Here is a 13,480-nt window from a genome sequence, read left to right as displayed (position 1 = left end):
ACCGCCCGCCTCGGGGCTCGCCGCCCCGGCGCCCGGGAATCCCGACGACGAGGCGCGATTCCCCGCCGCCGCCGCCATTTTCTCTCGCGGGCCACATTCGGTCGGCCCCTGCGAGGGAGGGAGGGGGCGGGGAGAGCGCAGGGGGCGGGCGGACGGGCAGGCGCTGCGCCGCCAGCGTAGGACCGCCTGCGCCAACTGCGTGAGCGCGGCCCGCCCGGCCCGGCCCTGGACAGACTGGCGGGCGGGGATGCGGGGTTCGGCCGGAGGCGGAGGGTGGGCCGGCGGGGGCGACGGCGCGGCAGGTTGGAGGGAGTGGGCTGTGCGCTCCGCAAGGGTGGCAGGCTGGCGCTGTGGGCTGGGACGTGGCCGCCGCAGGACTCTCTGGACTCTGCGCGCTGCGCCCGCCGCGCCGCCAGGTAGTCCCGGGCCTCACCGGCCAGAGGAGGATCCTGGGTGGCAGCATCGCGCCGCTTCCTCTCCACTGCAGTCTCTGCCTGCCCGCCGGGAGCTAGCCCTACTGCAGTTGCAGCTTCCGAAAAAAATAATTAGTTGGAATGTGTGCGTGTGATGCGTGGAAGGGGACGCCGGGGGGAAGGTTTGCAGTATGTCATTCGCACTGCCCTTTGCGGTGGCGTCGGGAGACCGGGCGCCGGCCAGCACTCGATCTCGCTCGCTCCGCGGGACGCGCAGGTGGCGCCCGGGCGTGTTGCCTGCTGCAAAGCGAAAGAAACGCAACGTTCAGCAGACGTGTTGCTGCAGACCAAAAACATAAAAGATTTTTTAAAGAAAGTTTTCCTCCTCTTTTGTCCCCCACCCCTCGTGCTACAAATAACAAAACTTCAAAGTTTCCTGGAATACTTTGTTCACATCCTAAAGTCGCTGATTTCAGGCACCCCCTCTCCCACCCCTACCGCTTGGCTAGAGAGAGATATGGATGTCCTGAGGATCTTTGTTTTTTCCTCGGTTCTCACTTTGGTGAGGGAATAGGGCCAGATAGAGCACTTTGGGGGAAGGAACCAATGCTGTGCAGGAAGTGTTCGATAATGTCATTCTCAGCCTTGCCCTGGCCCTCCCGGAATCCGACGCCCCTCTCTACCGTCACTCTTCCCAGCGGGGTCGGGTGACGGTCCCAGGTCCCTCCACCCCCATCCTCTGCAGTACCCGGTTGCCAAACGCGGCGTTTTGAACCTCTCAGTCCCCGGGGAGCCGCTGGAAGGGTCTAGCAACAATAACATCCCTGAGGAGAGTCTGCGGTAAGGTGCTTTGGGTTAGAAAAAGCACCATTTACGTGTCAATAATTTTGGACCTTTCTTCAGCTGGGTGGAGTTGTGTCGGGTTTGTCTTCTTCTTTTCTTTAAGTTGGTTTGTCTGTGATGGGAAATCTCCCAGAAGACAGGAGCAGCGTCCCTAGATGTATTTTGAGAAACACTAAATAATGTTTGTTTATTTAATGGAGGGAGGGGGACTTCCCACGCAGAGAGAGGGGAGAGCTATCTTGTCTGTCTTCATAATATTTAGACAAAAGCCTGAACTATGTATATAATAATTCCTTTGACTTCTTGAGAATGGATGCGATTAAAGCCCCCTTTCAAGGTGTAAGTGTTAAAATCTGAGGAGCAAGGTGATATTGGAGTTTTTAAGGGTATTGATTTCATATTAGTTCAATGTTTTGAATACTGATACAACACCTGCCATCAGATAATTTTAGATAATCCCATCCAACGGTACAAATTTTGAAAGTTTAGATAAATCTGTTAAAATTTTAAGTCTACATTTAGCCTATAATTATATGCTCTTTTAATGATAGCCAAGTGTATCTATCATCCAAACCAAACAGTAGTTACTTCCCTGGTCTTGCCGGATTGCCACACCCACTAAATCCTAAATTGTCAGGGATTAACTTTCCACCTTCCTATTTAGATCTAAAAACCTTTACATTTACACACACTTGGTCAGGTACCTGTAAGTGAGAAAAGTAAGTGGAGCCAGGAGCCTTTCACAATAGGAACAATTTTGAAGTTTGATCGGAGTAGCTAAAATAAAACAGGATTCCAGCAAAGCCTTTACGTTTGCGTGCTTATTTGTACAAAGGGATTGAAACTCGGGACCAAAGATGTGACCAAAAGTAGCACTATCAGCCAGCTACGTTCTCTGACCTTCATCCACCATACACTGCCACTAGAAACCTGAGTGCTGGATAGTTGTGGTGTTTTGAGTCATTTTCCCTTTAATCTTTTATGTAAATATTTGGGTTGCCATTATGCACCTACACACCGGCCAACTGATTTTTTTTTTTTTCTGAGAAAGAAAACCATAGGACATGCTTGATTGAAAAAGGTGTTCTCGTTCAGCCATTTGTTAATATAAAGTCTTCTTTGAGAAGAATCCAACTGCATGGAATTGTTATTGTAATTTCTGAGTTTTAACCATGGATAAGATTGTAGATCCTAGTTCTGGTGCTGTTGTGTCCTCTTTTTGTTTTTTATTACTGCAGAAAGGCATATGTCAAATATCAAGCAAGTATGTGAATTGCTCTGAATTGCTTTAACTTGATTTCTTTAATGACATAAAGGAGACTTGAATCTCTTCAAAGTTTGCTTCTAGAACTCAAAACTCCAGTTAAACTATTTCCAAGCTCTTTATTTCTGTCTTCACTGGAGGATATAAACCTTGCAGTGATTTCATTTATGCCACGCCATTTTCTGTAACCTTTATGTGAGTGCTTTACAGATCACTGCTTCCACATAGTGCTTCTGGGAATCACCTAAGTCACACTTCGGTTCCTACACCGCATTCATTTGGAGGAACCAGTTTAACCTTGGTGCATTTCTACGTTGTGCGCAAATATCACTAATGTTCGAATGAAGAGACAATATGCACTGGCAGAAATATTTCAGTCTGTATTTCATTCCTCATATATTTATTAAGCACCTACTATTCCCATGTAAGGAATTTTCTCCTTTTCTAAGGATATTGTTTGTTGTTTCTCATATTTACAAAAAATAAGTTAATCATTCCTATCTATAAATATTTTTATTAGCGGGTATTTATTGGGCTGACTCTGATTTAGAATTTAAGATCCATCACTATATATATATGTATTCATGCCTGTGTGAGATATACATCTTAAATGGACATAAAAAGTAAGAATGTAACCTTGAGAGTAGGGCAAAACGTGGTGTTCTGCCAGTCTTTATAAATATTTATTAGGGAGAAGGAGAGCTGGGGCTAGAATTTGGTTTCACCATGGTCTTTCCAGACACCATGGTTGCCAGGTGTTTCCAGATGTTTTAGTCAGGAAACTTTGCCATCTGTGGATAACTGGTCCCACTCACTACTAGGGCACTGTAGGTGACATTATTGTGGAAAGTTTTTTTAACCAGCCTCCGCTTACCTGACTCATCAGTAACAGTTGATTGTCATTCTCTGTGTATGACATGCTGAGGAATGCCACCACACAATGAATGTTCATGGTCAGCGGTTGGCATGCACCTGCCCACTTTGGCTCCCACCAGGTGAGTTACGGTCCTTGGGAGAGTCTGTTGTGTTTATTCTCGAGACTGATTCTTGAACCTTATATAATAACTGTGCTTAAGAAATGGATTATTAAATTAATAAAACATGAGTATGTGAGTGCAAAAAGAAAGCTGTTCCAATAAAAACTAAGTTGAATATTTTGAAAGAATGAATGAAGGCAAGTCATTGAGAAAATATGTCAAATTAGTTGCAGGTGTGATGATTGGAAAACGTGGGGAAAAAACATTCAAATCAAAAAAATTTACTTTGCAAGTATTTATCAGCTCTCGCTTTGCTTTCAAGAAACTAAAGCTGGAAACTGTAGGCAATGTAATATGTGAGAAAGATAAATAGAACAGTGGACCCACACTCAAAAGACCAAGGCCCTAGAGTCAAATACTTGCAAAAAACAAAAACATCAAACCAAACCAAGTGAAAGCCTTTGTATGTGTTAAGATTAAGCAAAATATTTTAAATAAATATATATTTTTATTAACCAACCATCTAAACATTTTGCATTTATTTGCATGTACTTAAAATCGGAAACTAAATTTTATAGTAAATAAGCAAAACAGTTGAATTGGGATTCTATATTTACAAATAAAACCACAGTTTATTAAGTTTGCTCTGTCTCATAGTTAGCAAAATTCTGCTTATCTTTACAACTCTGCAACAATTCTTTCAATTCTTTGAGTGAGCCATGTGGATTGCTGTTTTTTGAAGTACGATGAGATATTACTTGTCGGTTTGACCTTTGTGGCTTAATCATGACTTTAATTTGTGCAAAAATATTCAAAGACTTCAGACATTTTCTCAAGGATCTCCTATAATATTCAAATTACTCTCTTTGGATCAGCGTCCTTGAGAGTTTTATCTTCCTTTATGGTTCATTCGTTCAACTCTGCTGAATCCTATGTAGACAAGGCTTTGTGTGTGAACTGAGCAGTTCAGTACCACTTCCACTGGCTTTGTGAACTTTTGTGGCTTAATTATGACTAATTTTTGTATGAATATTCAAAGACCTCAGACATATTCTCAAGGATCTCCTTAGTGTTCAAATTGCTATCTTCTGCAACATTTGCATTTTCACTTTGCAATTGATTTGCCTTGTTCTGAGGCCAAAATTCCTGAAGAGGTATACAAAATTGTCATCCACCAGAGCAGTGGTATCCGGTAGAAATAAAATGCAAGTCACAAATGTGAGCCACATATGTAATTTAAATTTTCTAGCAGTAACATTTAAAAAACAAAAATGAAGCAGATGAAATTAATTTTAATAATGTATTTTATTTTGCATAATAAAACCCCCCAAAAACAAACATGTTGCCATGGAGTTGATTCCGACTCATAGCAACCGTATATGACAGAGTAGAACTGCCCCATAGGGTTTCCAAGGAGCACCTGGTGGACTCGAACTGCCTACCTTTTGGTTAGCAGCCGAGCTCTTAACGACTATGCCACCAGGGTTTCATTTTACATAATATATCCAAAATATTAGTATTTAATATGTAATCAATATAAAATATTAATGACATTATTTTACTCTTTTTTTGTATTAAGCGTTTGAAATCTGGTGTACATTTTACACATACACTATATCTCAATTTGTACTAGCCACATTTCAAGTACTCAAAAGCCACATGCATCATGTTGGATGGCACAGCACTAGAGCCATAGTACCTAAGACCTATGAATTTTATATACTGTGAAATGCCTGATTAGACCAGATGAATGTATACTAAAAAACATCCATGTTCAGGAAATAGAGAAGAAGAAGAAAAACAAAACAAACAAACAAAAACCAATATACATATAAGTGAGTAAATTACTCTTTATACTTCCAGTAACTAACCTTTCAAATAAATTTTAGCTACCATTGCCAGTTACCCTTCTAAACCATAATTCTGATCCTATCTTCTCTGTTCAAACTCTTTAATTATGGTGTATAAAATCCAAATTCTTTCATTCTTTCAGCAAATATTATTTTATTCCCCAGGGACAGAGGAATAAAATAAACACAGACAGCATTCAGAAAAATTTTCACAAAATTTTCTAGCTTTTATTTCAACAATTATTATGTTAAATAAGATTTTCTTATTTGCGTATCATAATCAAAAGGCAAAATTCAATTTAAAATACAAATTTGTTGAATATCAAAAATTTAAGTTAAAATTATTTAAATAAAGCCAAAATTTTTTAACTTTTTGAAAATATAATTAAATGCCATTAGATATTTTATTAAAATAACACTATTTGCAACTCTATGGAGTCCCTGGGTAGCACAAACACTGGGCAGTAATTAAGCATTCAACTACTAACCAAAAGGTTGGTGGTTTGAACCTACCCAGAGGTACCTCAGAAGAAAGGCCTGGCAATCTGCTTCTGAAGGATCATAGCCTTGAAAACCTTATGCAACACAGGTCTACTCTGCAACACATGGGGCTGCCATGATTTGGAATCAACTCAAAGGCAACTGGTTTGGTTTTTTATTTGCAATTCTAACATTCAATAGTCATATAGTTGCCCATGTAAGGAATAGCAACACACTTAATTCATTTCATCTAAACTGATGTAAGTACAAATTTAAGCCATACGCATTGCTTAGTATTGTAAAATGTTCCTCGGATTTTGTAGGCAAATGCTGTGAATAAACCAGTTACCGTTGGGTCAACGCTGACTCATGGTGACCCCATATATGTCAGGGTAGAACTTTGCTCCATAGGGGTTTCAATGGCTGATTTTTTGGAAGTAGCTCACCAGGACTTTCTTCCAAGGTGCCTCTGGGTGGACTTGAACGTCTAACCTTTTGGTTAGCAGCTGAGTGCATTAACTGTTTGCACCACCATATTGCCCTAGTATGTGGGTACCTCTAGACCCACAAAATGGGACACAAAGAGAAGCAAGAACATGGACACTCAGTCTACTTGGACATGACACGTTGTTATTCAGGAAACCATTGCAGTCATATTGACAGATTTGGCAAGTTAGTTCACTTGTCTCTTCTCTTAACTAAACACTCCTACTGGTGAAATCCTCCCAGAACTCCAAAGTGATTTGGTTTCTGACATTGGCAGCAGCACACCCACAAACCTTCACGGCATTTCAAGGCCATGGGACAAAGTGTATGAAGCAGTGTTTCACTGGGGCCTGAATGGTGCTGGTCACAGAAGCAGATATTTAGGGGTATGGGCCACGCTGAGTCAGCACTGTGCACCAGATCTGAGTGATCAGGGCAACTGTGTGTTCTTTAATACATTTCCTCCCCAAATTTGTGATGCATGGTGTGCCCTAAAATGTGCTGTCAAGGGCAGAGTACCCTCCTGCCCAGGTCTAAGGGGGTTACTACTGAGCACCTCCTAAGGGGCAGGCCTTATGGTAGGTGCTGGGAGTAGAGAAATGAGACAATGCTGAGGGTAACGAGTGCCCAGGGGCAATCTCCAAGTTGCGGCCCACCCCCAATTTTAAGATGAATAGACGTTGATAGTGGCGACATGTCAGCAGAAATGTACCCACCCCTCCACCCCATCTTATCCTGCTGTCTCAATCAGGGACCTATCATATTTGTGGCGCTGCCTTGTCTGGCCCCCCTTGGACTTGCAACCGGGTGTGAGTTCGCCTCCACTCCCGCCCCCCCCCACCTCTGTCCCTCAGGAAATTTACAGAGAATGCCTTGCTTGTGTCCATGTCTTATGAGACCCTGGAATGAGGGACCATTACCCTTTCATCACTTTGGCTCCCCAGGGCCCCTAGCTCAGTGCCTCACACATAAACCAAAAAAACCAAACCTATTGCTGTCGAGTTGATTCCAACTCATAGCGACCCTGTAGGACAGAGTAGAACTGCCCCATAGGGTTTCCAAGGAGCGCCTGGTGGATTCAAACTGCTGACTTTTTGGTTAACAGCCGAACTGTTAACCACTACGCCACGAAGGTTTCCTTGTACATAGTAGAGGCTCAATAAACAGGAGTTGACTTAGGTGGGAAATCCCCGGATGGTATAAATGGTTAATGCATGCAGCTGCTAACCAAAAAGCTGGTGTCTCAGAAGAAAATCCAGGTGATCTACTTCTGAAAAATCAGCTACTGAAAACCTTATGGAGCTCAGTTCTACTCTGACACACATTGGGTCACTATGAGTCAGAATCAACTCAGTGGCAACTGGACTGGTCTGGTCTGACTTCTTGTTGTCCTTAGTTGCAGTCCAATTGATTCCAACTCATGGATACCCCGTGTGTTATAGAATAGAATTGCTCCATAGGGTTTTCTTGGCTGTAATCTTTAGCAGAAGCAGCTTGTCAGGCCTTTTCTCCCGCAGTACCTCTGGGTGGGTTGGAACAGCCCACCTTTAGGCTAGCAGTTGAGTGCAAACCATGTGTGCCACCTAGAGAACTTTGGCCTGGCTTACGTGCTTATAAAACACCAACTGTCTAAGACTCCTTTGGTTTTGGCTTTCAGTCACTACATTCCCTCCCTAACAGGGAGTTCACTTTCCTTGAAGTGATACTTCCTCATTTGTAAATTTAACTGTGCGTTACCTTTAGAAAAAGGTTATATATGTGTTTGTGTATCTTTTTTTTATTTGTCTCTTGTTGGGGATTATGGGGAGAGAGAGAAAGAGAACTGGGGAGTGGGAATCTGAAAAACAGAAGAAGAGCATGGCAGAAAAGGAGCAGGTTTTCAATAAAGCCTCAGAAAAGCTTAAAGAAGATGAGGGATGGTAAACTCAAGTCTTAAAATGCACTTCAGGGACCTCTGTGAGGAAGAAATGATTGTTGGTGGAGGAAGGTAGGAAGTGGGAACCTGAGAAGCAGCCTAGGGTAAAGGTGGTGCTGGGGTCATTAAATTAAAAGACACTGAACGTTTGTAGAGAAGCCCATAAAGAGAAATAAAAATGTTTCTAAATGTGTGTATTAGCTGCAATATATAAAACAAGTCTGAAAGTTTGCGGGAGGAGGATCCTAGAAAGTTTTTAGGGAACGAAGGGTGTTAAAAATTAATACTCATAATAATTATAAACATTTATTGAGCATTTACTATATGCCCGTATGTTAATAAGTACTTTGTATACTTTAACATACTTGTTTTTGTTGTTAGTTGCCATCAAGTTGACTGACTCATGGTGACCTTATATGTAACAGAACAAAACATTGCCTGATTCTGTGTAATCTTCATGATTGTTGGTATGTTTACATCTTCCAGCACTATATCAGACAATATTCTATTGTGATCCATACGGTTTTCATAGGCTGATTTTCAGAAGTAGATTGCCAGGCCTTTCTTCCTAATCTGCCCTACTCCCCCACCCTGAGCGATCCCTAACCAATGCTAGGTAAGAGATGCAGTGGTGTCCTGGAGCTGGCTTGCAACTGCTCATGAGAGCCCAGGCTGCACATCTTTTCTCATCTCCAAGTTCAATGATGTCACACTGGTAGCCTGAAATTGGCCATGGTGAGACTACTTATACCGATGAATTGGCAAATGCTACAGATCAGGGCTCCCCTGCCCCTTCCCAGAGCTGGTTATTAAATATTTACCAACATACCAGCTTTCTTGCCCTTTGGGTAGGATAACTCAGGTTTGTGTTCTTCAGTGGTTTCTAGATTTTTCCCAGCAGGATTCAGCTCCAATCATCCACAGTGGTAAGCAGCTTGGAAATAAAACCTTTATTAGCTGCCTTTCCTGTCTTACTTCCTCACTTCCCTGCCACTGTTTCCTTCACCTCCCAAATTAAGTCCACTACTTGGACTAGATTCTTTGTCTCAAGGTCTGCTTCTGAAAGAACTCAAATGAGGACAGGGGCTAGCAATAAATAAAGTTGAGATTATATAAAGTACATAACACTAAATAGGTACTCTACAAATATTTCCTCTTCCCTATGCTGAAATAAGAGTCCTGGTGGCGCAGTAGTTAAGGGCTATGGCTGCTAACCAGAAGGTCGACAGTTCGAATTCACCAGCCGCTCCTTGGAAACCTTACGGAATAGTTCTACTCTGTCCTGTGGGGTCACTATGAATCAGAATCAACCCAACAGCAACGGGTTTGGTTATGCTGAAATAGCATAGGATTCAAACAAACTCAGCAGAGTTATTGTAGTTTAATTAACCATAACAGGAATTGAAGGTTTGCATTTAAAACTCAATTGTTCTAAACATATATATCACCTCTAATGACCTTTATTATTTCATTAAGTAAATTTATTTTACTAAAACAAAATTATTTTATTTATTTAATAAAATAAAATTCAAAATAATTATTATTTCTTAATTTTAGACAGAGTTTTGTCATCATAATAAATAAAAGCTATATGTATGAAAACTTCAGGTAAATCTCTAACATATCCAGAGTTAGCTCTAGAACCCAATCTTGGAAAATATAGATATGTAGACTCTCTTTGGAGCCCCGGGGGTGCAATGGTTAAGAGCTGGGCTGCTAACCAAAAGATCGGCAGTTGGAATCCACCAGCAGCAACTTGGAAACCCTATCGGGGCAGTTCTACGCTGCCCTATAGGGTTGCTATGAGTCGGAATTGACTCATTGGCACATAACAACAGCAAAAACAGGCTCTCTTTATGTAGCTGGTACAGGCTTCTAATCAATTTTAGGTCTCTGACACTTTTTATTATTTATTGGTCTTGATTTTGCATTAGCCATTCTCAGTTTTGTTTTGTTTTACTTTAGATACATGTGTTGACCTCATGGAGCCCTGGTGGTGCAGTGGTCATATTTTATGTCACTTCTGAACAGTGATGTAGGCTTGGATCCCAGCAGTCCAGTATAAGTTGCAATTTTGGACCCTTTGGAAAACTCTTTCAGGAGCTTGGCATTACAAATTGCTTATAAAGATAGAATCTATTTGGATATATATATATAATTAAATAGTTCTTTGTGATATCTTATATAATGAGATTATGAATAACATTTCTTTCCTTAATATATTTCAATAGTAAATGGTCTTCTCAGACTTCAAGACTGAAGATGTTTTAGAAAAGTCAAATGATCGGTTTCAGAAGAAAGGATTGAGTGATTTAGTAGGAAAAGAACCAAACCAAGAGTCAGGAGTCTCAAGATGGTGAGATGCTGGGTGAGTCACTTCCCCTCTCTGGGCCTTAGTGTCTCCATTTTTAAGTAAAGATGCCGATTTAGATGACATGGAACATCTATTTCAGCTCGAAACTTTCATGCAAATCTGACACTTATGGACAAAATCCCAAATTCAAATTGTATAGTCATCATTTGCTGGTCCCATCTCAACATTACACGGGCTCTGAGGGAGTAGGAAAAGACTTCTGGTCATATTTTGTTGTTATTGTTTTTGCTGTGTCAACTACTACTCAAATATCAGAGAGTATTACCTTCATCAGGGAAAAATAAAGACAACAAAGCTTTTTTTCCTTAAGGTTTTAATTTTAGAGGAAATTACTGAATCTTGATTGTGATTTTCTTGCTGATTTTTAAAACTGCATTTTTGTTTAACTTGTTAATAATCAGGTATGCAAATTAAAACAACAACAAGATGTATTTATTTCCTATCAGATTGACAATTTAGAAGGTAGCTAATACCGGTGTTAGTTGAATGTTGCTGAGAAGAAGAAGAAACAGTCATCATTGGTAAGAGGTTAATCTGTAGTCCCAGAAAGCAGAGCCTGAGAGATGGGAACAAAGGGAGGGAGTGGAAAGATGAAGAAGGGAAAGCCAGTCCAAGGAGCCTTAGGGAGCTTCACCACCCTGGTTGTGAGCAATCAGGGCCCGAGCCCACCGGGACCTTGCGAGGAGATGTGTAGAATGGGTCTCACAATTGTCCACCTGAGGAATGGGAGAGGGCGAAGTAGCATTTACCCACCAGCTGCTATCCTCATTGGACAACGGTTGCACCATGAGGTGTTAAATCTTTCACATTTCCAGGCTTGAGCATGAGCAAAATCTGATCAGATTAACAGAGACCTCCCTCACACCAGTTGCCTTCGAGTCAATTCCAACTCATCATGACCCCATGTGTGTCAGAGTAGGACCGTGCATCATGGGGTTTTCAATGGCTGTGATCTTTAGGATATTACAAGGTGCATCTTTGGGTGGATTTGAACCACTGACCTTGACAGTTAGTAGCCAAGCCTTGAAGGATCCTTAGTGGTGCAATGATTAAGCCTTAGGTTGCTAACCAAAAGTTTGGCGGTTTGAACTCACCCAGTGGCTCCACGGGAGAAAGACCTGGTAATTTGCTCCTGTAAAGATTATAGCCAAGAAAACTCTATGGGGCAGTTCTATCTGTCACATGGGGTCACTATGAATCAAAATCAACAACACCCAACAATAGCGGAGCCCTTAACCATTTGAGCCACTCAGGGACTCCATCCCTCACACAGTATAAGAGTAACCTTATCAAAACCCAAACCAAACCTGTTGGCGTCGAGTAGATTCCAACTCATAGTGATCCTATAGGACAGGGTAGAACTGCCCCCATTGGGTTTCCAAGACTGCAAATCTGTATGCAAGTAGACTACCACATCTTTCTAGCAGCCTAGCACTTTAACCACTGTGCCACCAGGGCTCCTTATAGAAGAACAAAATAGAGATTCTGTTATACAGACAAAAGAAACCCTAGGGCAGAAACGAGAGATGTGAGGCACAGCTGAAGTGAGGTGCTGTCAGGCTACAGATAGCTACACAAAGCTACAGCAATAGTGGCAGTAGAAGGTGACCAAGAAGATGTGAGATGGGCACAAGACGTTTAAAACAGTGCCTTTTTTAAAAACAACACTTAATTTTATTTTTAGTGAAAATATATACAGCAAAACCCATTTCCATTCAACAATTTCTAGACATAATGATCAGTGACGTTGGTTACATTCTTCACATTGTGTCAACATTCTCTTTATTTCTGTTCTAGTTGTTTCACTCCCATTGATTTAAATTCCCTGCCCCCAACCTTCTCTTCTATGCTTAGGAATAGCTCTTGTCCTAAGAGCTATTGGTCTTAGGTAGATAACTGTTTAAAAGAGTGCCATACTCAAGGGTAACAATCTTCATTTTTGGTGTTAAACTGTTACTTAGTTTGTGTTAAACTGTTACTTAGTTTAAAGGTGACTTCAGGGGATGGTTTCCATTTAAGATTTAAAGAGTACCTCAGGGCAATATCTCGAGGACTCCGAGTCTCATTATTTCCAGTAAGTCTGGATTCTTTAAGAATTTGAAATTCTGTTTCACATTTCTCTCCCTTTCTATCAGGATCCATCTATTGTGTCCCGAATCAGAAAGTAGTGGTAGTCGGCACCACCTAGTTCTTTTGGTCTCAAGGTAGAGGAGGTAGTGGTTTTGTTGTTGTGAGGTGCCATCGAGTCGGTTCGACGCACAACAACTCTAAGTACAGCAGAACAAACACTGCCCAGTCCTGCACCTTCCTCACAATCACTGCTATGTTTGAGCCCATTGTTTCAGCCACTGTGTCAAGCCATCTCACTGAGGGTCTTCCTCTTTTTTGCTGACCCTCTACCTTACCAAGCATGACGTCCTTCTCAAGGGACTGGTCGCTCCTCATAACATGTCCAAAGTACATGAGATAAAGTCTGGCCATCCTCGCTTCCAAGGAGCATTCTGGCTGTATGTCTTCCAAGACAGACTTTTTCGCTCTTCTGACAGTCCTAGGTATGTTCAATACTCTTCGCCAACATCATAATTCAAAGGCATCAATTCTTCTTCTGTCTTCCTTATTCATTGTCCATCTTTCTCATGCATACAAGGCGATTGAAAATATCACGGCTAGGGTCAGGCATACCTTAGTCCTCAAAGTGATATCTTTGCTTTTCAACACTTTAAAGAAGTCTTTTGCAGCAGATTTGCCCAATGCGATAAGTTGTTTAATTTCTTTTTTAAATTTTTTTAAAATTGTACTTTAGGTGAAGGTTTACAGAACAAATAGTTTCTCATTAAACAGTCAGTACACATATTGTTTTATGACATTGGTTAACAAC

This window comes from Trichechus manatus, unplaced genomic scaffold, assembly GCF_000243295.1.
Source record: "Trichechus manatus latirostris isolate Lorelei unplaced genomic scaffold, TriManLat1.0 scaffold00074, whole genome shotgun sequence".
Taxonomy (NCBI): Eukaryota; Metazoa; Chordata; class Mammalia; order Sirenia; family Trichechidae; genus Trichechus; species Trichechus manatus.
This window is presented reverse-complemented; position numbering follows the sequence as displayed.